The sequence below is a fragment of the Panthera onca genome, chromosome B4, assembly GCF_046562875.1.
Source record: "Panthera onca isolate mPanOnc1 chromosome B4, mPanOnc1 haplotype 2, whole genome shotgun sequence".
Classification (NCBI taxonomy): Eukaryota; Metazoa; Chordata; class Mammalia; order Carnivora; family Felidae; genus Panthera; species Panthera onca.
The window spans coordinates 128,040,889-128,068,713 of NC_138345.1; the positions used below are offsets into that span (position 1 = coordinate 128,040,889).

The window sequence follows — 27,825 nt, forward strand, 5'->3', positions numbered from 1 at the left end:
CCAAAGGGAAAAGGTGAAGAGGTGACTTTGAATCAAACCTACGGCGGTTAATTTTCATTTAACTACCTACCTGAGACTAGAGGCTCAGCAGAAGCACATTAAAGTCCGTGAACTTATGAAATGATGCATTATTGAAGCCACAGCAGGGGAAAGGGCTCGGTATGCAAGACATAAAAGACTAAAGCCTGCAGAATTGTCATTTTCCATTACAAGGTAACTGCTAAAAAGAAAAATAAAAACATTTTAATTGAGAAAGAAGACACCAGATCTAAGAGGGTAGGTAAAGTAAAATTAACCCATAGCTCTCCATTCCTCCTGCCCTGGGAAAGCCTGCAGTTCATCTCAGAGCTCAACCAAGGGGAAAAGTCTTAGATGAGCCACAAGCCACCATTTGTTCATGCATTCGGCAAATATTTACCGAGAGCCTTCTATGTGCCAGATATAACGGGACAGAAACGCCTGCCACCATTAGCTTACATTCAAGTACGTTGCACAGTGTATAAACAAACAGTGATGCTACGTATAGGAAAAAAAATGGAGCAGGCTACAGGAGGCGGTGGGTGCACTTAACACAGTTGCAAATTAAACAGGGCAAAAATCACCAAGTGTTCCACTTGCCCAAGTGACCTCAGGTTCCCCGCGCTTCAACTTCCCAAAGCTTTTTAAACCATCGCCAGCTGAAGTTGTACACAGCACCCATGATGGTAAATCCATCACGCCATTCACTCCAGCAGATCACACGCGAGGTCCTACCCACAAGATGACTGCCATCTAGCACCACTCGTCAGGAAGTGCTCCAGCTACGTGGGAAAACAGCCCAGCCCAGATGTAACCACTAACTCTAGGCAAGAACCAAAAGCAGTCCAGGCAGACACCAGCAGACTTACTAAGGCTTTGGGGTCTGTATCCCGACCCCTCTATCCCTTTCACTGTGTGTTGAGTAGGAATGACTTGATGGCACTAGAGAAGCGGGGGTCCATCGAATCCACAGCCAACTATGAGCTTGCCTCGCTGGGTCCCCAAATTAGGCTCCTGGAAGCCAGTCCTGTGGGCCTGGACTCTACAAGGCCAAGGCTATAAACAGAGAGTCTGTCTCTAAATGGGGGAGACAGGAGAAGAGGGAGTGCCTGGGTGGCTCAGTTGGTTAAGCCTCTGACTTTTGATTTCAGCTCAGGTCATGATCGCATGGTTGGGAGAATGAGCCCCACGTCAGGCTCGGGGGCTTGGGGCTGGGCATGGAGCCAGCTTAAGATTCTCTGCCCACCACTTCCTCTGTCCCTCCCACTTCTCTGCCCCTCCCACTCCTCTGCCCACCATTTCCTCTGCCCCTCCCCTGCTCATGCTCCTGTGCATGCATGCTCTCTCAATCAACCAAAGGGGAAGGGGGAGTATGGTGGTATTTGGGACCATGCCCCTACCCTTAGCCTCTGTCCACTGGACCTCCTACCCAACTTCCTGGCACGTGGAGGAAGGTTCTTCCAGTGTTCTGAATCTTGACTGCATGTGCTAACCTCCTAGGGAGTTTGGGGTTCCCAGCGTCCAAACTGCACCCCAAACCAGTTGAATCAAAACTTCCAGAAGTGGGGCCCAGGCATCAGTAGATGTGAAAGCTCCCCAGATGATTCTAGTAGACAGCCAGGGCTGAGAACCACTTGGGACCCCTCATTCTGCCTACTCCAAATGAAATCTCCATTCCTGAGCACCTGGTGGTCTCCCTCCCTATTTTGGCTTGAAGGCTCAGCTGTGCCCTCTACCCCACATTGTCCCACTGTGGTCCACCAGGAAGAAATTATCAGAAACCTCCAGGTGGCCTGTGTGCAGCAACTCTATTTTCCAAGCAAAACTGGGACACAGGACCTGGCAGGAACACCCCTGTGCTCTTCCGAGGCAGTGAGCCCAGACAAGTTAGAGAACAGTTTTGGAGTTCTAATACTGGTTTGGACACACACGCACTCCGTGTGACCTTGGACGGGAAAATAAACCCCACTGCATCTCAGCGTGCTCCTGTGTAAATCAGGCATCATGATAGCCACCTCACCGGGGCTGATGGGAAGACACGAGGGGAATCATTAATCAAGGGTCTGACATAGAGCAGGTGCTCAAAAGACGGCAGCAGCTCTTATTAATTTACTGCAAGGGAACCAGTCCAAAAAGAGCGTAGATCCCAAAACAGACTATCTGGGACAGTTTCATGGTTTACGGGGAAAACAAATGGGGCAGAAGATTTGAAACCAGAACCACCCTAGAAAATCTGATTACCTGCATTTTGTATAGTGAGCACTGTAACTAGGAGGCAAGACAGGTTAAGCCACTGGCAGTGAGCAAGCAGGTGAGGGATAGAGGTGGTACCCCGAGTCTCTCTCTGGCAACGTCCACCAGTACACCAGAAACTACTCTTCTCTTTCCAACAGGGGACGGGACACTCCCCTCAAAGCACAAACCGAAGGAGAGTAGGCAGGAACCGGAAGGACAAAGCGGCTCTAACATGGCATGTAACTGAACGTAAACAGAAAACAGAGAAGCTGCACACTGCCGGTGAAACAAAAGGGAAGATGGAGGTCTGAAGTGACAAGGGTGGATGGAAAACGAGAATGGAATAAATCCACACAGGTCTCCTGTGAGGCTCCGTATTAGTTATCTACTGCTGTGTAACAAATCACCACCAAGCTAGTGGCTTCAAACAGCACACATTTATTATCTCACGGTTTCTGCAGCTCGGGACTCTGGCTGTGGTTTGTAGCTGGGTCCTCTGCTTAGAGACATCCAGGGCTGCAGCCAAGGGGTCCCGGGTGGCATCCTCATGTGGACGCTCTGGGGGAGAACCCACTCACAAGCTCACTCGAGTCCTTGCACTGTAGCACTGAGGGCCTCGCCTCCCTGCTGGCTGCAGGCTGGCGGTCACCCACGGCTCCTGGCCACGTACGTGGGCGTCCCCAGCATGCCGACTTCATCAAGCCAAAAAGGACAGCCTCTACCACGAGTCAGCCAGAATCACAGAAACAGCATCCCATCACCCCTGCTACGTTCCATTGGTCAGAGCAAGACACCAGTTCGCTCACACCCCATGTGCAAGGGATCACACAAGAGCATGACCATCTGCCAGTGGGGCCACAGACAACCACGTTTTTTCCCCATTGTGGTAAAATACACATAACAAGGGGCGCCTGGGTGGTTCAGGTGGTTAAGTGTCTGACTCTTGGTTTTGGTTCAGGTCATGATCTCGTGGCTTCGTGGGTTCAAGCCCCACATTGGGCTCTGTGCTGGCGGTGCGGAGTCTGCTTGGGATTCTCTTTCTCTCTCTCTCTCTCTTCCCTTCCCCACTCACACTGTCTCTGTCAAAATAAATAAGCTTAAAAAAAATAAATAACAAAACTGAAAACTGCAACCCTTTCCAAGTGCACCATTCAGTGAAATTAGATCCATTCACACAGTTAGGTGACCACGACCTCCATCCATCTCTAGAGCCTTTTCATCTCCCTAAACTGAAACCCTGCAACCTCAGTCAATCAGTCAATGAGCCAATCGACGGGGAGAGGAAAGTGTGACTGTGTTTGGGACCTTTGCCTCTGCCTGCTGGACCTCCTATCTGACCTCCCGCCACACAGAAGCCCTCCAGGTGTTAGCCCTCCATGCTAACTACCTGTTCTCCTCTCTCCCCAGGCCCCATCAGCCCCCACTCCTTCAGTCTCTATGAATGGGACTCCCCCCAGCACCTCACATGGATGGAATCATAGACACCCAGGAGCAACATAACACTGTCAGCACCTCTTCTCTCTCAATGATGCCGTCACCCTGCTAGAATGTGCAAGGGAAAAGTGGATGTGGCACCCCACCTACAGGGGTCGGGATGCTGACCACTCCCCATACCCACCCACCCTTTGTGTACTCTTGACTTTTGCTGATCATTCTGCATTTTGAAGGAGTCTTTTTCTGTTTTGAGTTTCCTGTAAGCAGACACTTGCTCTCTCTTGGTATTCAGAAAAGCTCACGGTCAAAGACAGTCTCTCCTGGCACCGCCTAGAGGCCAAGCGTGGACGCCACACAGCAGAGCGCCTTCCCCACTGACCAGACCTGATGACACAACACCAGGAAAGGTCCTCCAAGAGAGGAAACTCGGGATTAGAAAAGACTTGGAGTCTTCCCCCCCCGCCCCCCCCGCTTAGGCATTTCCCCCTATCGTATGCTTTGCGAATTCTCTGACCAAACCTTAGCAGGTTAGGGGCAGTGTTGCAGGAAAGAGGAGGCCAGTCCTTTGAGGCGCTCCCTTCCCCAAAAAGCCAGGAGGAAGCTGAAAGGAAACCTCAGGGAGACTCACTCTCAGCGAATGAATGAGACACACCTTTCTCTGCGCAGCAGCTGGTCACTTGGGGCAGAGCACCTGGAGCCTTTAAGTCGAGCCTGCTCTTTTGGAAATCCTCCTGCCCCCCGCACGGCTCTGCTTTTATTACTGTTTACCCCAAAAGCTGCAAGTGGTCAACTCTCATGGGTGGTTCATGCAAACAAAGTCCCAGGGATGTGTTATTACAGGCAGCATGAGGGGTTCCTTCCTACTGTCCCCAAAGTAGCCCAAGAGAGGGAGATGGGCCACGTCTGCTGGGCCACTGAGGGGCCTGGCTCCATGGCAGGAGTTGGGCCGGGTCGTGTGACGGGAATACACAAGGGCGGCAAAGGAGTCCTTACCTCACTCCATCCCATCTCCGCCAGTGAAGGTGAAATCGGAGAGTGAATGACAATGAGGCCGCCCAACTCCAGACAAGCCAAAAATGTGGCGGTTTATTACAGAGTCTAAGTGACTGCAAACAGGCCATTATCAAATCTCTTCTGTGACAAAGCTCCGTGTTGGAGGGGACAAATAAAAACAAGTACATTAAGCACAATAAATCACAGGGGCCTGTCGTGGAGACCCATTATCCCTGGGGGATTAAGGGACTGTTCTCCTCCCTGCCTTCCAGCCATCCGATCCCGGGTTTCTCATCATTGTTTTAATATTGCAGCCATTACTCTCCCAGCCACGAAGAGCCTGCTGTTTCTCTGTAGTTCTGGGTGGCAAGGGCATAATTTGTTTTTGATTTGCTTGGGAGGGTAGCTGTTTTACATTCATCTTTAAAAGATACGTTCAATAATCGTAGCAATGAGACCCCGCTTAAAAAATGAGACCCAGCCCTGCCATTCCTTCCAGCATCAATGTGGCCACCTCTGCAGCAGCCCACAGGGTACCCAACCATCACCAGGAGGGCCAGACCATTTCTCTGGAGTGGTGGGGGGCGGGGGGGTGGGGGGGAGGGACCAGCCCAATAACAGCCTGGGCCATGTAGCCTGGGCTAGAGGGAGTCAACCAGAGGCCAGAAGTCAGGGGGCCTGGATTTCACCACTGAAGTTGCTGTGACCTTAGACAGGTCCTTTGACCTCCCGGGCTGAAGTGTATCCATTGCCAAATCATCCAGTTTGTCCACATGTCTGTCTCTCTGGAGCCCAAAGGGTCTGCATCTCTATAGGATGCAGAGGGAGAGTGAAGAACTTTAAGCCAGATAACAGTACTCGTATTTATCTCCTCCTCTCTCTCAACAAAATCATTACAAAGCATCAATCCTAAGATAAAACCAACCCACTATGCAACTGTCGGAGACTCTCTCCACTGGTTCCTTCTCCCATCCACGTGGAAACCTTCCCTCCGGCCCCTCATTCCCCGAGAAGGTGTTGTCCAGGGACAGGTCATCGTAGATCCTGTAAGGGAATCCTCTCCCACTTTCATCCAGCAGGAAGTGGATGGGAGGTCTGTAAGGCTAAACCTGCTGGGCCAGCTCCCCACAGCAGGGCCAATTTACGCCCTTCCCCATCAGAAGGCAACAAGGCAACAAAGGCTCTCCGCTCTTCTGCAAGATGGCTGGTGATTCCTGCACACAGCGTGGGGACATCAACGGTCCTTTCAGGCATATTCCCGTTTCAATTACCACATCTAAATCTCTACATGAAAAGAACACTTCTTGCAATGTAATGCTTCCAAGGCCGGCACTACGCAAGGCAGCCATATAACAAAATTGATCCCAGGGCCTCATTGGCCATCCGAGAGGCATTGACATAAAACCCGCCCGACAGTGCCCAACTCTCAAAATACTCTATAAAGGACTCAAATTCAGAAAAGGCAAGAAAAAAAACAGTTACAAGCTCTCTCGTGTTAGAAACGAAGCTGGGTTTTACGGATCATCAAAGCCCGCTGAGCAGCCTCTTGGGAGTGCAGTAGAGGGTTCCCTCTAACCAAGCGATGCCTCTGGCTTTGCAAAATTTGGTGTAACAACCCAATAAATACCAAGTGGAGTTAGATATATGGTAGCCTTCAGCCTTCAGTGCACGTGGCAAGTGTCAAAGGAAGTAGCTTTGCATGCAAATGGGACAGAGAGCAGGGAGACAACACATCCCAGACAAAATGAACTGCAATGAACCACAGGCCATTGGGAATGAGAGCTCCATGCAAGCAGGGCCTCACGTGTTGTCCTCACCCAGTGCCCAACACAGTGCCTGGGACATAGCAGATGATGCGTGTTCACTGAATGAAGGAAGGAAGGAAGGAAACGCAGCATCGTTTGACCTGAAGCCCCTGGAAACACTGATCCAGCTGATGGGGACCATGTTAAGACCTTCTTAACAAAGAAGTGAGATCTCTGCCGAGTTTGTGCCATCTCCAAGCAAACATCAAGATGTACGAGTATTCGGACAGCAAAACATACTAAGCTCTTTGTAAAAGGAAGTTGAAGACTCCAAATCCTTCCCATGTCAGGGTGAGGCCTTTGAGGGTTGTTTTTGCTTTGTTTTGTAGCTTTTTTTTTTTTCATACCACTGCAAGTTACTAACAGAAAGCAAAAGAGAAACACTCTCCGAAAACATCCTTAGCCTCTGCCCCAGTGAACCTCTTTTGAATATCAAAATACATCTCATGAAAACAAACCAATAAAGCTACCACGCAGTCCCATGCCCTCTATGAAAGATTCAAGAGTTGGACAGATATCTCAGGGTTTACATCCAAACTGTACCGCGGGGCGGCAGTGAGTGGCCAGCGAGTCGGGACGAGGCAGGAGACACAGCAGTCTCAGACTCTGTGGGGGCACAGCTTCATCCTCGGGGCGACATACCCATTGCAAGTCCACAGACAACTTGCCCCGAGTTTCCGGCAAATGCACAGCCCCGGTCAAACATTCACAGTCCCCAAAGGACCTTTACTTGCAAAACACAGAGAACATGGCATGCGCCAGATCCGAACGCTCACTAGGTACCAGAAACCAGGAAGAAGACACATCTGACATCCCATAGGGCATCCAGCCGTCACTCAGGGAATATGTTTTCTAGAGTGCTCTCGGACGTGACTGTGTTTGATCCCTACGCTGAAGATGGGAACAGATAATGGACGCTGTGAAAAGGAAAAATGAAGCTCGGGGAGCAATGGGCTGACTTGTGTCCTCCCCCCCACAAAAGGTATGTTGAAGTCCTAACCTCCAGGACTTCAGAATGTGACTACATTCGGTAACAGGGTCTTTACAGAAGATTCCAGTTTAAATGAGGTCATTAGGATGAGTCCTAATTGAAAATGACCGGTGTCCGTACAAAACGGGAAATTTGGACACGGAGCTGTGCACAGAGAGCAGACAGTGTGCAGACACACAGTGAGCCTGTAGCCATGTGACCAGAGTGATAACAGCCAAGGATCCAGGCACACCCTAGAAGCTAGAAGGGACGAGGAAGGGCTCTCCCCTAGGGCTATCAGAGAGAGCATGGCCCTGCCGACACCCTGAGATGGCCTCCGGAACTGTGAAACTTGTTTTAGACCACCCAAGCCCAGTTCCGGTACTTTGTTACAGCAGCCACAGGAATCCCATACAGAGAAGGCAAGTGCCTTGCCCAAGGCTGAGCTAGTGAAAAACAATAAACCATGTTCTGCCCAAACTTCCACCTCCTGAGTCCTAGTCTCCCAGGAACAGTGACCCGCTTTCAATGAAGACAATCTCTAAATCGCTTACCGCAACCCACACTGGCATATGAAGGGGTGTTACTCTGTGGACGGATTTTTCAAAACTTCATCCTCTCTCCGGGCAACATACGTACCCTTCAACCACGTCCTGCAGCAGAGGGCTTTCCTAAGCAGTAAGTACTGAACTTTCTGGACTGTAGGTAAGCACAGTTTGGGTGGGACATCTGGGGGTTTTGACATGAAAAGACTACAATTTGACAGGCAGCTGCTCACCCGCCCCATCTTTTCAGCTGTGATGCTCCATCAACGGACCAGATGTTAGTAGTCTCAGTTGTTCCTGGTCTCAGTAACAACCACTCAGCAAAGGAGAATAGCTGACAGGTTTGTCACCTGCCGACTTTAGAGATGAGCCCGGAGTGTGAATGGAAAGTGATTTCGGCCCTTTTAGGGACTTGGGTCAAGGTGACTCATAAAACCCCTCACTTGCAAACTCTGTTCCCTAAGACACAAAATACAGGATGACGAGATTTCTCCTTCACACACACCAGCCCGGGCACAAGGGGGGCCCAACAGAGCTCAAGGTCAAATAATGCACCTGCTCCAAGGGAAAGAGTAAAGGAAACCAGCTTTGGCCACCAGCTATTGAGCTAATGCAAGAATCCTGCCTCAACGCAGCCTCTTACCCAGCTCTGCAAAAAGTCCTAAAACTCGTTCCACAACCCAAGTTCACCCTCAGGGAATTTCAGGGAAACTGTTACCTGAACAACACTGGCAGCTGAGCTTAAGGAGGTGAAAGGTCCAGGTCCCACCACGGGATCCCAAGCATTTTTGGCAAACCCACAATCAGTTCTCACCTGCCTTCTCTCTAGTCCTATTAAGGGGACAAGTTACCCAAATCACAGAGTCAAGCTTACCACCCTGTAATGGGTTGTCTGCATTTCATTCGCGAATCTGTTACCAATTTGTGCTTTAAACAAGGTGTGTGCATTAGTATTATTTTTCAAAATATAACCCATTCACAGAGTTGAAAGACAGGATGGTGTTATGGGCTGAACTGTGTCTCCCCTCCCCCCTCTCCCACCAAATCCATAGGCTCAAGTCTTAACCTCCAGGACCCCAGAATGTGACTGCTTTTGGAGGCCATCTCTTTAAAAGAGATGATTTCCCTAATCCAGTTTGACTGGTATCCTTATAAGAGGAGATGGATACAAATCATACTAAGAGGGACCATGTGGGGGGGGCGGGGGGGGGGGGGGGAGGGGTGGACGGCCACAGACAACCCAACAGAAAAACCTCCAAAACAACAAGCCTGCTGAGACCTTGATCTTGGACTTTTAGCCTCTAGAACTGTGGGGAAATAAGTGTTGTGTCAGCCCCCCAGTCTGCGGTCCTCTGTGACGGCAGCCCAAGCAAACTGACACCCATGAAATTCCACATTTTTTAATTTCTTTTCTTTAATCACATAACTCAAGGTCTTTAAAATAAAAAATCACAGAATACACTATGTCAGGGATTTTTTTTTGGCATTTCTTTCGAAGTCTTGAAACTACCAAAGCAGGGAACAGAAGGTATCACTAATGTCACTGTGTCATTGGGCACATGGGTACCCTAACATTGAAAGTGTTGGCTGGGGGGGGGGGGGGGGTGTAAGGGAAGCTTATCCAGGAGAATAAAAGGGTTTTAGAGACTTGTGGTTGGTTTGATATGACTTCAAGATCTCCAGGCTCATCTTCCCACTGGGCATTTGGGGGTTTCTGCTTGGCCAGCTTCTCTTGGCAACCCCTCCCCACTCTCTGAGCAATTCAACCAGGACTGGTCACTTTCCCCCCAACTAGCCCCAGGGCTTCATCTCAGCCCTCCTAACAGATCACGACCAAGACTCCCACCACGTCTACTGGGGAAGAGACACCCTCCTTCAGCTGTGATGACGAGGTGAGTACGATGTAAGCCTGAGGACCAACCATCCTGCCTTCCCATGAGGACACTCTACCTGAGAACAGAGCCAACAGATAAGAAAGCAGAGCCAAGAGACAGAGTAATGACTTCCTGAGGGCTGGATCCAGCACTTCCTGATGCTGCTCTCTATTTTTCAGTTACTTAGGCAGATAAAGTCCTTTTTTTTTTTGTTTTTTTTTGTTTTTTTTGTTTGCCTAACACCAGTATGAACGGGGTTCCCACCATTTATGCATGAAATAGTCCTCACCGAGCCACTAAGGCATTCTGGTATACATGATCACATGTCTTGCTCCCTACATAAAAGTTTCATCAAAATTCAAAGTGTGTTTACATTTGACTAAAACCCCACGTAATGTCAAGTGTGCTTAACTAGGAGTGCAATGTATGAGCTTTAGGAGACACTGATGTCTCTGAAATTCAAAGAAAGAAAAAAAAAAAATTGGGTGCATCAGAGTCTGTAGCAGAAACCCAACTTAGGAGCTGTCCCCTCCAAACTTCAGTATCTGAGGCGGGGGAAGGACAGTACAATGATCAGGCTATTTTTTGAATTCTGAAAGTTGAAAAACTTGCAACACCCTGCCTATTTTTAGGCTGACATCTGAAGTTCTTCATTATAAACTAATTTCTAAGGACAGAATTCCCAGCATATCATATAAACAGTAACACTTTAAAATAAAACCTTAAAAAAATAATAATAAATAAATAAATAAATAAATAAATAAATAAATAAAGTAAAGCCTTCACATCACATCTTTAAACAGAATCTAACCATCTGAGCCCCATCACTCATTTTTAAAAATTCAAGAGCAAGTTATTTTTTTGGAGATTGGAAACATTTACATCCTTCCTCAGCATGACAAAGGGGCCCAGATGTCCTGCTTGAACACCAAGTTTAAACAGGTGAGAGACTGAGTCTGCAAAGGGGTGCCATATGGCAGTGGCTGCATTCACAGAAGGTTCCTGCCCGCCAGTTTCAAACAGTTCCTCTGTTTGGTGCCTCTTGAAGGGTTCTCTACTCAAGAGCAGTGCACCAGAGGGAGATTCGTGTTGGGTAAGAGATGTCCCTTTAAAAACGGGGGAAGACTTGGGGTACCTGGGTGGCTCAGCTGGTTAAGCGTCCAACTTCGGCTCAGGTCATGATCTCGCGATTTGTGGGCTCAAGACCCATGTCGGGCTCTCTGCTGACAGCTCAGAGCCTAGAGACCGCTTTGGATTCTGTGTCTCCCTCTCTCTCTGCTCTCCCCCACTATCTCTTTGTCTGTCTGTCTGTCAGTCTGTCTCTGTCTCTCAAAAATAAACATTAAAAAAAAAAAAATCACGGGGGAAGACTGGGAAAATGAAAAGACAGTCCATGGACCTGGGAGCAGTGGTCTCCGTGCAATAAATTTCAGGGGACAGTTCACATGTGAGTTTGAAAATCTGAAAACTGATTCCCTTAAAGCCATCCACATCTGCATACTCCATGGAAAGGCTTCACATGTCCCCAGGGGTGTGTATATCCCAGTGTCAAGACCGCTGGGCTGGAGGATTACGGGACAGAGATTAAGAGGAAATGCTCTACAGACAGAACTGGGGTCCAGTCTCTGGCTTTACACTTAGGCCAATGACCACATCTCTGCATCTCAGTTTCCCCACCTGCAAAATAAAATGGCATAGCTCAGAGGGTTGTAGTTAGCATCAAAAGGTGTCGTGCATGGAAAGTGTATCTCGTAAACAGGTAAGAGGCCCTCAGCGGATGGTCTACGACTATTACCACTGCAACTGTTACCATTATTACGGTTACTGTTATTTTAAATACTGAGAAACACAACTTGCTAAGGAAGAGTCCTCTCCTATAGCATTCACTGACTCTCACCTCCTTTGCCAGTCAGGGTGCCAACTTCCCAATATGAGAAAGGAGCATAGCGGGACAGAAAGCTTCAGAAAAACAGTCTCAGGTGATGAGTGGGCTAGTGTTTGCCGTTACCTTCGGGGCCTCTGCAAGCTTTCTGAGATCTCTGGACAGAGCTGAAAAGACAAAGCCTGTGGCCCCCTCCTCTGCCCCAAGAGCCATTGGTTTCCTTCTTTTACCAAGCACGACCACCATAAGTAGTGAGGGAGAGGGGAGAAACGGTGGGGAAGCTCTAAATAAAAACACAATTACAACAGCTAATACTTATGGCGTGCTTTCTGTGTATGGCTCTGTCCTAAGCATTACAGACACATTAACAGATTTAATGAGCTCAAAAATGCTGTTTCAACAGGAGCTAGGGATAAATCCAAGCAGAAGAAAAAGGGAAATGTCAATAAGTAAGAGCCAGAGAAAGCATCCCTTGGTGTGTATGAAGTCAGACTACTATTGGAAAAGTAGCAGGGCCTTGTGAACCATGAAACCAACTACCGTGCCAAGTGCAAGTTTACAAAGTGTTGCCAGTGCCCAGATCACATACACCCTCCGATAAAGCCCAGGGTTCATCTATCACTCCTCCCTGATTCGCTAAGCAAACCTACTCACGCGGCACCAATGCCAGGCTTACAAGGGCAGTGTGATAAAAACCCAAACGGACCTCACAAATACCAGAGGCGATCCTAAAAATTCCGACATAAACATGCTGGTTACCTGAAGCAGAGTCTTTGGGCGCTGGGGCTGGGCTTCTGTGCAAGTCTATCCATCCTCCTCAGCCACTGCCCATCACTGCCTGGTAATCTCTCAATCTACTCCAAGTGCCACTCTGCAACTGGTTCTCTAAAGAACGTGCGACGGCATTAAGCCTAGTAAACAACGGAAACCACGGTCAAAGACTCCATCAGCACCTAGGGACCAGCAGCATCACCAGAAAGAATCAAACACTCGAGGGCAAGGTCCGCTACGGCTTGAAGGAAAGAGCTGACTTTCTCCATCAGGGTTTAAAAAAGCCTAGGAGGAGAAGAAAGAAGAGGCTGAAGATCAGAGACAATGGAGGAAAGCAGAGAAATGCAACGCTGGGGCAGCAGACACAAGAGGGTGTGGTGAGGGTGATGGCAACATAGTTACACGGAGCAAGACGAGAGGAAGCAGCAGGGATACAGAGGTTCTTTAAGCGAAACTTCAACATTCAGCCTGGGGGTTTGTGTAAGAGGCACTTCTCTGTCTGGAGAGGTGGCAAGGACCCCCTCCCCACCTCCACCCCACATTAGCCATGCTGGTCCCTGGCAAGGGTGCATGCCCTCTTTAGACCGGGGGTACCTTGAGAAGGTGATACACACGCACACCCCATGTGCCCCTACAGCACACTGAACACTCAAGGTTCTGCAGGAAAGGGCTGTATTAGGCCTGGACACGCAAATTCAATGAAATCCAACATAACAATCACTGCTACCACGTACGGAGCGGACAGCACGGTCCAGGCATCCGGGGAAACACTGAAGAGCCCTCAGCCCTAAGATGCCCTCTTTACTGAAAGGCTCCCACACTCACGGCAAGGCGGCCAGCTTGAAGAGCTAGGAATACAGCGTAGAAAACGCAGAGGCAGAGTCCAGCCCCAGACACACATGCGGTTTAGCACCCAGAACCAGGAAAAACTTGCAGGAAAGGCTGCCTGTCCTGGGTTGTGAAGGAAAAACAGAGGTGTCAGAGGCAGACAGAGGGAAAGAACTCATCAGAGAGAAGGAGAAAGACATGCACGGCTTGGCAGGTTTAGGGGGAAATAGCCAGTAAGGGAAAAAAAGATAATGAGTGGGGATGCATGAAGGTGGGGGAAGGCGGATGTGGCCGCAGAGAAAGGCAGGGGCCAGTTCATAACAAGCTTTGTGTGTCCTGATAAGAAAGCTGGATGCTTTCCAGTGGCCAATAGCGAGCCGGTGAGGGTAAACACACAGAACATTCTAGAAAAGCCCTCACTCCTTAAAGATTAAAAATAAAGGCTGTCTTATCTAGAAGGGATCGGGCTAGTCGACGTGAAAAACTCTGTCATCCAGAATGGCTTACTCTGCAATTCTGAAAGGTGGGGACTGTAATCTCCCAGCAAGGCCCTGCTCAGGCGGAGAAACACCACCAGTCACGGGACACACAGCACAGCTTCGCTTGTAAGGTGGATCGGGAGCCGGACGTCTGAGCCCCAGTCATTCTGCTCTCAGCTCTCTGCTGCCACTGCTTTAGGGACCCCTCATGAGGAAAAGAAGAATTTTCTCCATTCCATCCCTTACTATCATCCAGGGCTAGGAAAAACGTTGCTCTCTACCGCGGGGCTCACGTGAACAAAACCCCAGTAAAAGAGGCTCTGGAGGGTGCATTTTGACCCAAGCCCCATCCCCTTGCCCAGCAGAGCCAAGGGAGAAAGCACTATTTTAAGAACACCGATAGGGGCGCCTGGGTGGCTCAGTCGGTTAAGTGTCCGACTTCAGCTCAGGTCACGATCTGGCAGTCCGTGAGTTCGAGCCCCGCATCGGGCTCTGGGCTGATGGCTCAGGGCCTGGAGCCTGCTTCCGATTCTGTGTCTCCCTCTCTCTCTGCCCTTCCCCCTTTCATGCTCTGTCTCTCTCTGTCTCAAAAATAAAAAAAACGTTAAAAAAAAAAAAAAAAGAACACCGCTAGTGTCACAAGTAAACTTTCCAGGAGGCAACGTAAACCATCTGACTTCTGCACCAATGACTGGGATCAGAGAAAAGTTCAGAAACTCCTCTGGGCTACTATCCCTACTGTACCAGTTCTGGCCCAGTGGTCTTCAGAACTTCACGTGCGAACCAGGGCAAAAGCCTGTTCAATGGCCTCCCAGTTTCCATGTCTCCCCACTCCAATCTGACCCCAATACTGTTGGGCTCATCTTCTTAAAACAGAGCTTTTTTTTTTTTTTTTAATTTTTTTTTAGTGTTTATTTATTTTCGAGAGACAGACAGAGTGTGAGTGGGGGAAGGGCAGAGAGAGAGAGGGAGACACAGAATCCGAAGCAGGCTCCAGGCTCCGAGCTGTCAGCACGGAGCCCGATGCGGGGCTCGAACTCACGGACCGCGAGATCATGACCTGAGCCGAAGTCGGATGCCCAACCGACTGAGCCACCCAGGCACCCCTAAAACACAGCCTTTAATACACCATCCTTCTGATCAAAGTCACCCTGCCTTCCAAAAGCCCACAGCCCCAACCTTGCTTGCCAAGTTCACCTCCAACTCCCTGCTAAAAGAAACCCAAGAAATCCTGTAACCCAGAAATACTTACTTGTCCACCTAACGTGGGCCCCTTGACCTCCCTATAATTCTTCTGTTCAGATTTTAACTATCCTGAGTCCAAAGACCCAACTCAAATCCTACCTCCACTGAGTTTGAGCAGCTAAAGTAAACTCCCACCTATTTCCCATCCGGCTCCAATAATCTACAACCATTAACTGCACTGCCACATGGTTTCTATTCTTGCTCTGAACCGTTGATTTGAATCTTCTCTTGTTATTTAACTTACCACACATTCTTTAATTTTTTTTAATGTTTATTAATTTTTGAGAGACAGAGAGACAGAGCATGAGGGTCAAGGGGATGGGCAGTGGCAGGAGGAGAGAGAGGGAGACGGGGAATCTGAAGCAGGCTCCAGGCTCTGAGCTGTCAGCACAGAGCCCGATGCGGGGCTCTAACTCCCAGACCGCAAGATCATGACCTGGGCTGAGGTCAACACTCCACTGACTGAGCCATGCAGGTGCCTCACCACACATTCTTTAAATCTCTCCAAGTATCTTTCTTGAGGGCAAGGACAGAGGGCTTTCAATTCAATTTCATAAATGATTGATTACTTTAGGGTTCCTAAGTGCTAGGAGGGTAGCAAGACATACCCATAGGAACACAGATGGGCTAACCTAGCCACAGTGAGGATATAAGAAAAGGGTAGAGACACTGACAAGATGCCACGCAGAAGACCATATGAGAACATGCCAGTCTCCCGGGTCTGGGGCAATGCCTCTCCCACTCTGTTCTTCTGTCTCCTAGTCACTAAGAGCCAGACTGAATACTCTCTTCTTCGACCCCCCAAGCACAACACTGCCAATACACGGTGCCCACTGCCCTTCATGCATGCCCTTGTTAGCATATACCTCCCTCGCCAAGGCTCCCGGGTGATGGCGGGTGATCTCACCCCCGTGTTGCAGATGTCAAGCTGAGGCCTGTATATCATGGGAGTTTATACTGAACGTTGGCTGAAGAGTGTTGGCTTAGTGGATGTGGAATGAATGAAGGAAATGCCTTCAAAGACACACAGAGTGCACGGGGCCTCTAGGCAGGAGAGATTCTGACCAAAGGAGGGAGGACAGAAGAGTCTGATCCAGCAAAGGGAGCAGCAGTAACTAACAGGCCCAAGCAAGAAAACAAGAGGCGTTTCTGGGCAACAGCCAATAGGCTAGGACTGGAGAAGACCTACAGGGTCCTAGGGCACACAGCGAGTGTAGACGGGCGGGGAAGCCAGGCAAGGTCAGTACTGAGGCAGCAGACCGAGTCTCAACAGCTCAGGGTCGAGTCCCAGCCCCAGGCTTCATGGCTGTGTGATCTGCGCAAGCCTCAGCTTCCACGCCCCGTAGCTGGGGAGAGCAAGAGTGCAGTGCCCACCACCAAGGGTGCGGGAAGCCAAAACGACACAAAATGACCCACTGGAAGAGTGCCTGCCACAAAGGAGGCACTCGGGGAACGAACTTTTGGGTGTGGAACAAGCTGACATAGAGCAATGACAGGAAGGGAAGGGGGCTAGGGACAGACACCCAGAAGTCACGGGTGTGAAAAGGCAGAGCCACAGGCTACACGGGGTGGTCAGGAAGCTGGGTGCTGGTCCTACCTCCCCTCCGGATAATCCTCCTTACCTCCGGCCTTAGTAACCACAGCTGTGAAACAAAGGTGTTGGTCTGGGGGGCTCAAGGTCTCCTCCAGCCCTGGTGGCATCTCCACACCGCAGCTCTGCCCCCGATGCAGAGAACTTCCCCGACGTGGAAGAGCCCACGTGCCAGTGATCCACGTAAACAGCGAAAAGAGACCAGACAAGATGGCAGTAGAGAGGTCTCCCTACAGGGAGAGAGCAGCCTCCAGCCTTCCTAAGCTTTTCCAAAACCCCCCCCTCCTCCCCCTCCTAAGAGGGAGCCACCCCCACCCGGCTCCACTCGGGTCACTTCATAATCACCCTCACCAGTGCTGGGAACAGCATCAGCAACAATCCCACTTTTCCAGGCATCTTCCAGGCCACCTGGCGTGTACATTTGACAGGCTTTAGGGCACGCCCATTCGTCTGGTGCCAGAAAAAAGTCAAAATCCTCACAAATTCAGAGCAAAGGAAATCTGCCACACATTTCGGTACTGTACTTCCCTTGCCTTGTTACAAAGCCATCAGTGTTTGAACCACAACAATGACCCCTAAGAGAATTCATTTTGCTGACCTGAAATGTCCTTCACATTTTTAAAATAACATCTTCCTGGAGAGGCCTCGAGTCTGTATGTCTGCTGGTGTTTGCTCACTCTCCCTCCCCCATCACCCCCACCCCAGCACTGAAAACACGACCATTTGTTCATTCATCAAACAAACTGTTCTGGGAGAACACACTACTTACCTGGTGCAGACCTACTAAGCACCAGGCACCAAGCGTGCAGGCAAGGAAAAGCCCCATCCTGCTCCGTCACTCGGCCTGTGCCTCCCTTGGCTCCTGAAGCAACCAGGAAATACCATTCCCAGATGAGAGCTGACATCAGTCAAGGAGGCTGGTACACACACAGGCTGGCATATTCAAGATCTATGCAACCATTCTGGAAACAAAGCAGGGGAGGGGGTGTTTCCCAGTAGCCACAGAAATGTTAACCTTACTCAATAATAAGTATGTGCTCCAACGTATCCAAGGCAATCCCTAGCCACAGAACAACACTGGAGAGCCCATGACTCCCTGCTGAATTTAAATTAAAAAAAAAAAAAAAAAAAAAAAAAAAGGAGGAAGAAAGAAATCCCCACATGCCCATGTGCTGCTGTAAATCCCCCTAAATTCTACTGCTTCTGTGGAAAGATCAGCAACTGGCCTTTCTTCCCGACTGGCCTTGGCACTTTGAAAAAGAGCTGTGCAAAGAGCAAACCTCTCCCAGCAGGTCAGGGCTCCATCTCCATCTTCGCCTGCTGCCTGTCCAAGGCGCAGCCCCATAAGGTGACAAGAGAGGCCAAAATTACCGGTGACACGGGACTTTCCATTCTGGCCCCAGCCTACAACTCCAGGTTGCCCCCAAATTACCTCTGGAGCCGTAAGTGCTTCACATTTTATTTCATTCCTAGAACAAATTCTTTTCTGGGAACTTTGATGAGAGATAAAGGAACAAAAAAACAAAACTAAACTAAAAGCCCTAGACATTTCAGATGCGGCAAAGGACAAGCTAGTAGGCAAGCATGATTCTGAACATCTCCTACATTTATCTCCTCTCCTGTAGACTGAGAACAAAATTCATTCCATGTCTCCGCAATTAGGAAAACTCACAATCCTGGAAACTCTTACCTAATTTCCTCTTTAAACCGCTTCTGTTTTTGATATATTCTCAGAGGTAGAAGCTCAGTGGGGGCAGTGAAGGGACTCAGGCAGGTGGGTAGTTAGGACTGCCATCTCCAGGAAGACAAGCAGTTAAACAAGTAAATCTGCCCCAAGTAACTAGGTAAGTGAGGGAACACTAGGTGCTAGTTAGTGGTTATGAAAGTTAATATAACTACTGTACTTCTCAGTAAAACAGATCCTTATTAGGATCCTTGGCAGGTGAACATAGGGAGTTATTTGTTAAAACATTTGAGAAGTTTATAGTATAAAAAAAACCTTGGTTTTATGGAACAGAGGTTCCCAAAAGCATCCATCATGATTGTCGTAATCAAATAATTTGAAATACAATAAACGATCTAGCCCTTAAAAAGAGCCTTTTATGAATCCCTTTTGTATAATAAAAATCTGTTGTGCCCCAATTACTTATCTTAATGTGTTCACCTTTAAAATCAGATTTCAGGGGCACCTGGGTGGTTCAGTCGGTTAAGCGTCCGGCTTCCACTAAGGTCATGATCTCATGGTTTGAAGGTTCGAGCCCTGCATCAGGCTCTGTGCTGACAGCTCAGAGCCTGAAGCCTGCTTCAAATTCTGTGTCTCCCCCTCTCTCTCTGCCCCTCCCCTTCTCGCACTCTGTGTGTATCTCTCCCTCTCTCAAAAATAAATAAACTTCAAATAAATAAAATTAAATAAAATCAGATTTCACAAGGCAAATTCTCCTAAAATAGGGCATTCCTATAGTTAGCTTCTAAACTGAAATAATAATGGAAAAAAAAAACCCAAAAACCTTATATTTACACTGTACTCACTTCGAATCTCCTCTTTCCAGTAAGCACTACCCTCTACACCCAGGAGATCAATGTCTGGCGGGGGAAGAGCTTTCTTTCTAGAACACAAATTTGGAAGCATAAAATTAACTTGGTTTTTATTTTTCCCGACTTGTTCATCTACCCAAGTGCTTTTCTGCATCTATTTTTCTTCCAAACATCCCTCCCCCCACACTTGCCCCACAGCTTGACTGCAAGGTAACCCGCCCCCGCCCCAGCCATATGAAAGGGTTCCCCTTTCCACATTAGAGTCCAGGCTTTGCAAAATCCCTAAGGGTCAACTCAGCTTTTATCTACTTAAGGTGGAAACAATCAAAATTTTCAGCATTGCTTTTTATCACGAGGTACTTAATTCTCAAGTCGTTCTCAAAGAATAGGTAACATCAAAATCAACTGGCTTCCATATTACATAGTAAGTTAGCAGGCAAGTCTAGCTGCTTATGTGTGAATGGCCCAATACATCAGAGAGAGATCAGAGAATCTACAAGCAACACAGCGAAGACTTTGTGATTCTTTTATTCAGTGTTCCATTCTTGTGGTGTTTTATATTTCCAGGTAAAGTGCACCTTTGAACTGGCCAGGCCTCTTCCCATTTCAGAGTCAGAAATCTTAAGAAGTCCGAACTTTGCCACTAACTTAGGTAATCCCATTCCCTTTCTGGGCTCTAAATTCCTAGTAGCAAGATAAAGAACTCATGTATAGAGAGACAAGGCCTGAAGCCCAGAGAGGTCAAGAAGTATTGTAATGTCACACAGCAAGTCAGCAACAGATGATGCAAGGCTAGACCCAGATTTTCCGATTTTACTTAAACCACCCTGCCTCTCACTCAACACAGGTAAAGAGGATACAAGCAAACGCACACAGAAGCTTCTTTTACCTCCACTGTCTGGCTCCTATTTCTGAAAACACTAAATATATTTTGCACTGGGGCTCACTGCTGCCACTGTGATTTTCCTTCCTCCCTAACATCCTCCAGCAGCTATACTGTGGTTTTTCTTCACTATACAGTTTCCTCATGCCACAACACACACACACACACACACACACACACACACACACACACACACAAGTACATTTGCACACATGCACACACACACACTCATCCTCATTATTACATTCTTCTTTTTCCAACAGCAAAGAAAGTTCAGGCCACAACTGAGATGATTCAAATACAAGAACCTTGTTCAAGTGCTAAACACGGCCATAACTCTACCCAGAAGCAAATCTGACAAAATGGAATTTGTTGTCATAGAGAAGGATTTTTTTTCCCCCATACTATATCATTTGTCAAGCAACATTGTCATTTCTCCCACTGCTGCATAATCACATAATGAAAGCCCCAGATGGAATTCTTGTACACAAGAGGGCGGACTTATGGTTGATAAGGGACCCTTTCTTTATTTGCATTGCTAATAGTTTTTTTAAAGAACAGGCAAAGTGCTATATGTAGAAGGATAAAGGACAAAAAAGAGAGTTCCTGTTTCTGTTTTTATTAACAATGTGGCATAATCAACTAGTACTCGAGGATCTTATCCAGAAACCTTTCTCCTTGCCATTTGAACACAAGGAGCATGAAGCTAGTCCCCAGCATGGAATCCTATTAAATTCTCTCCCTTCTAACACCAAGGCTTTCCCGTCTCCCAGAAATTTTCCAGCCACATCAACTAATGGCCGTGCTCCATATACAGTACATCTTTTAAAGTTCCCATGCTGTTCTTTCCGACTGGGGCTCTCTTCCTTTCTCCTCTTCTGGCAAAGTCAAGCTCATCCTTTGCAGAAACCTATACAACGGCACTTAGCTTGTAGTAATGGTTCGATGTCTGCATCCCTGAACTAAACATGAAACCTCTGTAGCCTCCACACAGAGCATGGCTGCCACATAAGAGATGTTCAATTATTGTTTGTGGAGTTAAAAAGAGAAACATTTTCTAAAATACATTTCAGGGGCACCTTGGTGGCTCAGTGGGTTAAGCGTCCGACTTTGGCTCAGGTCGTGATCTCACGGCTGGTGAGTTCGAGCCCCACATCTGGCTCTGTGCTGACAGCTCAGAGCCTGGAGCCTGTTTCAGATTCTGTCTTCACCTCTCTCTGCCCCTCCCCTTCTTGCTTGTGTCCGCACTCTCTTTTTTTCTCTCTCAAATATAAACATTTAAAAATATATAAAATAAAATAAAACAAAATATATTGCATTATGCTGTAACTTTACCAGCTGCTTCCTACTGGGCTCCAAACATCAATGTGCTCAAAGAGGAACTCAGCACCCGAGTACCTCTCAATGTCAAATGCTCTAGAGTAGAGCAGCAAAGCCTCAACAACACTAGTGGATCCTGTGAGGGGGGCTATATTGCTAAAGTGTGTCAATGGCTGGGTGCCCAGAGCTCCCAGTGCCCTGGGACTCACACCCCTGACCTTGCATGCTCCCTATTCTCTGAGAACTCTGGCTGCAAAGATGCCTTCACATTATTCACAGACCCTAAGGAAGGCCAGTATTCTGCATCAACTTCTTACTCTCCCTCTGCCACCTGGTGTCCCTAAAATTCAGAAGACTTCGCACACACTGTAGGTCCACAGTATATATCTTTTGCAGGACGAGTTTTCACTAGTTGATGCTCAATGGAAAATTTAACAGTGTTCTCCTGCTCCAATCTCCTACCCCCTGGCTATACGGTGCCTATGAGAATCAATCTATAAAGCTTTAATAACAGAAATAAAGCTTTATGCTGACCATTTTCCTTAGACCACAACAATAGCTCCCTTCAAACTACCTAAATATGCACTACGCATATGGGTAAAAGATCACAAATGTGGTCTGCCAGACCCCAGGGTTCAGGAAAGTGTAATAACTCATACAGGTTCACAGGTTCCAGACACTAAGTCTAATTCCATATGCTGAGTTGGGGCTTTTAGAATCCATTGAGACCTAAATCTTGGTGACATTTGCCTTTTTTGGTGCCAGTGTTCTGAAATGGGTAATCTCTTCTTGGACTCTGCTTCTCACCTTTTTCTGTCTGTTCACCTCTGGAAGTCAGCTTTGATAAGGTTTGGCCACTGTGCGTAAGGTAAGCCTGGGCAACGGGGCTTTGTTCTTCAGTGAAATAGAATTATCTTGCAATTCTGCTGGAAGAAACCTAGACACTAATGACTTAATGCTGTTAAAAGTGCAGAGAGCATCTGAGATGAAACCACACTGTCAAATGTTCTATGTGTATAAATACAAGGTGTGTACTTTTAAGGGATGACAAGTGAGAAATTTTAAGTTTGAGGGAGTTGATGCTGGACTCCACTCAGAAGACTGCGGGTGTTCGGTGTAGCCCAAAACCAAAAAGGGGATTACAACCTCTCAGGGAACACAAAGTCAGCATGGTCTGATGCCCAAAGGATGGAATCTGCAAGAGATTCTGTCTGCCCGAAATGTATAGCCCCTGTAAACTTAGAGACTGCAACTGAGTTTTTTTCAGTCTTGCATAGTACTTTGCAGTTAACCGGTTCTGAGTTGCCTAAATGACACTTTAGATGTGATCAGGCCCATCATTTAAGCATTTGGAATACACTCATTCATGCAAGCATACATCAGGTACCAAAAAGTCAAGTTCCTGAGCCCTAAAGATACACCATAGCCTTTTGTAACATGGGTCCTTATGTTTTCTTCATTGGTGGTAGAATAGAAAACTAGTCCCCTAGTGTCCTGCCACTGTAGATGGCTGAAAAATGGAGATACTCCTGCAATCAGCATCCACAGTAAACCACAGCTCAGGAACCCAAGAACCTAAGGAAACCTTCATATCATCCCAATGAGATGGAGGTCCTCTGGGACCTATGAGGAGCCGGGAAAACTTTTCATTTCATTTCCAAGGCCCTTCTAGTTCTGCTTCCAAAGTCAATGCGATCTGCGTTATCTTACAGCCAAAAGTTAACCCACCAGCTAGCACATTTCACTACCTGAAGGAAAAGGGCCCACTCCAGAGTGATCCCATCTTCTCCCTGAAAGATGAAGGGAAAGATGATCCCTTCTCTCTATCCTGTTAGGGGAATTGGTTTCCTTTCCTCACCACCCTTGAAAACCCACTAACATGTAGATCTTCAGGACTTTTGCCTCTCTGTTCCAATTCATTTTCTTCCTGGTATGGAAGTAACAGGGCCTGGCTCGATAAACGTGTGTTCTCTTCAAACAATTTTCACTGAAGGAAAACACTCTTCAAATATAAAGGTTCACTAAAATGTGTGAAACCTTAAAGCCAGGTTTTGTTTTGTTTTGTTTTGATCCCCAGTGAGGACTCATGCCCGTGAGCAATTCATTCATGTCACCCATTTGTGAGAGATGAGAAAAGAAAACACCACTTATTCCTTTCCTTATTTAGAACCTTCCCCAGTCTTAAGTCTACCAAAGCTGATTCCTGGGGAGGGAAGACAGGAGAGGTGAGAAAAATTAGCCTGAGGTGACTGCCTCCACGGAGTGAATAAGCACTCTGGGTTTCCACCTGTGTCTGAGAGGGACCGATCTGCCTTGAGGGGAGGTGACTTTAGGGGAGGTGATGGACCCACTAGCAGCCCCACCTCATCCCCCAAGAAGGAAGCAGGAGCCTGAGTGCTCTCTAGGGCAACTTACATAAGACCCTGTAAAACTTCCTGTGACATTCACGGAAAATGTAAGCTGCTATTTTGCTCCCTCAGGAGATCATTTTAATGGACTGAGTGACAAAATTCACGGATTCGGGATTCAACAGAAACCTGCTCAACCGAGGTACATCAGCTCAGGGACGGAAAAAAATCCATCCCCATTAAACAGGGTCACCGGGGGGATGGAGTCAATGTAGGAGAGACAATCTGTTCCTTCCTAAGTGACCCATTTAAAATCAGATTGTTCCAGGGAAATCTCATAGGCTTAATAAATTTCAAACAGGCAAGGACAGGCTCATAGGACTGAGGTTCCTTAAAAGGAAAACTTTGAAGAAAGTAATACAGCAATAAACAAAATAAGGAAGCACAAACCTTGGAGTCAGCCACTCTAGCCTTCAGCAACAGAGATATTCACGAGAATACCTGGATCGCTATATACTGATCACTCCCCACGAGCAGGTTTGTGGAAACAGGACTGGCACTCTGGTTAGGTTTCCTCTCTACAGATGTCCCCGCCACCCAACCACTCTGTCCTATAGAGGGACTGGAAAGCTGTGGCGGCTCACCCTAAATCGCCACGACTCTCTACAACAAGGAGCAAAGAAAAGTTCTTCACAGCATCACACCAGGAAAGGCAGGTGAGGATCACCGAAGAGGGGCAGCTAAAAACACAGCAGGTTCCCCAAAGCACAGGTGCCCAAAGCTAACAAGCTGCGGGGGGCTTGGGGTGGGGGTGGGCGCGGGCACACTACCTCCCGGTGCTGAACAGGAAACTCCTCCTTGCTTGCTCCCCGTTAAGCAGCCTATGTGCCTAGGAGCAAGACAGTCCCGGAGAAGGGTCCTGGGGACATCAGAGACTTGGGGACTTGTACTTCCAGCTTGTCCAGGGTTCCTGGCCCAGACAGCTGAGGGTGTTGTCCCACAGGGGGTACCAGCTACAGGTTCGGAGAACTTGTCCGGCGCCGCTCACCAGGGCGTCCCCGGGGCGGCTCTCAAGCACCCTCGGGCTCTTACCTTGGCCGTGACTGCCGCCAAACACAGGGGGACCGCGGAAGAGCTGGGTGGCGCGGCGGCGCCGCCGCCGCCTACAAGGCGCAGAGGGTCTCCGGGTCGGGGTCCCAGCAGGCGCTGCCCTAGCTCAAGCGGCGGTGCCAAGCGCAGACTTCGGGGCGGCCCCCGGCTCCAAAAGCTGCGGGGAGGGTCCGGGCCGCCCAGGCTGGGCACAGTCCCTTCTTCCTCTCCCTCCGGCGCCGCTGCCTGGAGCTGCTCCCCGCCCTAGGGACTCTTCAGAGCCGGGGGCGCCCCGCACGGGCAGGGGCCTGCGTCCGCCTCGGGCCGGGTCTGGGAAGGGGGCGCTGGGGAGAGACGCGGGGCGGCCGCCGGGGCCGGCTCCACCTCCCGCGCTCCCCGCGGCTTCGCCCCCTCAGGGCAGGGCCTGCCCGCTCCCGGCCCCGCGAGGCGAGCGCGGCCGCGCCCCCAGCTTCGGGCGCCCGGGCTCCGCGCGGCGGCGGGGCAGCGGCAGTGGGGCAGCGGCAGTCTGGCCGGGCCGGACGCCGAGCGCGGCGGCACGGAGGCTGCAGCCGGCCGCGGCGCCCCCTCCCCCCGGGCCTGCGCCGCCCGCCCGCCCGCGGCTCCGCGGTTAGGAGGCGCTGGAGAGGGCCTCGCACCGGCCTGGGGCGCGGGGCCGGGGGCGCGGGGCCGGGGGAGGCGCCCCGGGAAGGTCACCGGAGCGGAGGCGCTGCGCAGCGCGGTGGGTGCGGGGAGCCGGGGCGGGCGGCCCCGCTGCCGCCGGGAGCGCTCGCCGGCCTCGGCCGCCGCCGCCGCCGCCGCCTTCGAGACGCGCCGGCTTCCCCGAGCGCCGGGCGCTCGGAGCTGGGCTGCCGCTGCAGCCGCCGCCGGCAGCCGGGCGCCGCTGGCCGGAGCCGGCGCGCGATCCCCGCCTCCCGCGCCCGGCCAGGCGGGGGCCGCCGCGCGGAGGCCCGCGGGGGGAGGGGGGGCGCGGGCGGGCGCTGGGGTCCGGGCTCCGGGCTGGCCCCGCCGCCGCGTGCCCAGAGCTCCGGGCTCGCTCAGCAGCTGCAGTGACTGTGTGTCTGTGTCATGTCTGTGCAGCTGGGGGGGACCGCGAGCCCGGGCCGGGCTCCCGGCGGGGGGCGGGGCCAGCGCGCGCCGGGGCGCCCGCCTCCACCCCGTGACGGCGCGACTGGCCAATAGCAGGCGCCGCAGCCGCACGGTCCGAGAGGCCGCCCCGGCCTGGGCTCCGCCCCCTCCCGCGAGGCTCCTCCCTCCTACTTCTCCAGCTCACTCGCACGCGGGCGGAAGCAACACCCGGAGCCGGAATCTCGGCCCGGGTTGGGATGAAAGGGTGCTAGCTGGGAGCTCCCCGCCCTTCTCCCCCCACCCCGACCGCCCCCGGCCGCCTCGGGCTTGGCCAGCCTCGCGGAAAGAGGGGGAAGGGAAGAGGGACGGGTCCGCAGCTGCCGCTGTCGTGACGCCGGCAGGCTCACAGGGCGGTACAGCCTGCCCACTCCCCCTTGGACAAAACCGCCGTCGTGGGAAGTAGGAAGTTTCCCCGCCTCCACTTCTACTCGGGTCGCCGCTTCTCTCCGACGTGGGCAGGGTATGGGGCAGGCTGCGGCTGCGAGGAGCCACGATGAAGCGCTCGGACACATTATTTGGAGCTCTGTATCTAAGAATCCGGTCCAAAGCTCCCAGTTCTTTCGGGAAAACTGCATTTCTTTGCCCCCACCCCCAACACACACACCCTTGCACGCACGACATGCCCCTCCCCGTTCCAATTTCATTCTTGCTCTCTGTCCTGGCAAAAGAGCCCCGCGCGCGACATCCCACTGAATGGACTTCCAAAGCCTCCCAGTCCTAAAGCCGCGAGTGGGGCGCCGAGAGTCCTCTGAAGCTATGGAAGGAGTGGGTGAAACCGGCAGGCCAAAGGGGCCAGTGGTGTGAGAGTGAATGGAAGGAGGAGGCCTGGAGAGAAAACCCAAAGGAGAGGGAAACAGGCCCGGAGAGGAGGAGAACGCAGAGGGATGGGCAACTCTGACTGGGAGACCCGAGCTCTGGCGCGTGATCCAGCTCCCGGGTTTTTCCTCAGCTCGGTCCCAGGGCTTCTGGGGTCCCCTTCCCCACCCCACCCCCCACCCCCCATCCCCGGGTCCCCACCCCTCCCCAGCCCGGCGAGCCCCGGGTCCCAGCCTCGCCTCCGCTCGCCTCTCTCTCGGCCCTTGGGTGCAGATGAGGCAGCGGGAAGCCCACAGTACTCCAGGAAGGGGCAGGGGAAGGATGCAAAAACAGAAAGTGCAAGGCGTGGGGTGGGAGGGTGCATAAGACAAGGATGCCGAGCTCGGGCTGCGGTACTGACCACACTCCCCAGAGGTCAGGCTGAGGGCCCCAGGGTTTTGAGGTCCGGCCCCTCGCTCGGCTTCGGACCTGGCTCCCGCCAAGTAACCCCGCTCTTGGCCTTCAGCTCGACCCATCCGGGACCCTTCCGCCATCCCCTCCCTTTCCTCCAGCCTCTTTAGGCAAAGACCCGCGGCCTCGGTGCTCCCCACCCCACCCCTCGTGCACCGCCACCTGCTCTCCCGCAGCTCTGGAGCGCTGTTTACCTAATCTCAGCGGCAGACCCAGCAAAGGAGAATGCAAAAAGACGGTAGCGGTTACACAGCGGCGTCCCCGGCGAAGAAGTAAAACACGTTTGCACTGGAGCTTCTGGATAAGTTAACTGCGAGCCGGGGTCCTGCTGGCTTATCTCCGCGGGGATGAGTCTCACACTGCACGTTTGCAGGGATAGGAGATCGTTATCTGGTTTTGATGTCACTACCGTGTCGGAGAAGAACATTAGATGATAAAATATTATCTAATATCCTAGAGACCATTAAAGTGTCAAAGTTTAATGCCAATCCTTTTAGCTCGAATGCTGCTTCCTTCTTCCTCTGACGTGCAGCTCTGTTGTAGAACGCGCTGAAAACAAGGGGATCAT

General features: G+C 50.5%; 1 protein-coding gene across 2 annotated transcripts in view; it reads right to left on the bottom strand.

Annotated features, from left to right (window-relative positions):
* LARGE1 (LARGE xylosyl- and glucuronyltransferase 1) overlaps positions 1-27,584 on the bottom strand; it is a 541,763-nt gene extending 514,179 nt beyond the window's left edge. Inside the window, exon 1 of one of the 2 annotated variants that reach the window (XM_060656501.3) lies at positions 27,452-27,584. The gene's annotated coding sequence lies outside the window, so the exon portion shown is untranslated. Of the gene's footprint in view, positions 1-24,848; positions 25,352-27,451 lie in introns of those variants that run through there. The other variant, XM_078449495.2, reaches the window with a different exon arrangement.
* Positions 27,585-27,825: the final 241 nt, after the last annotated feature.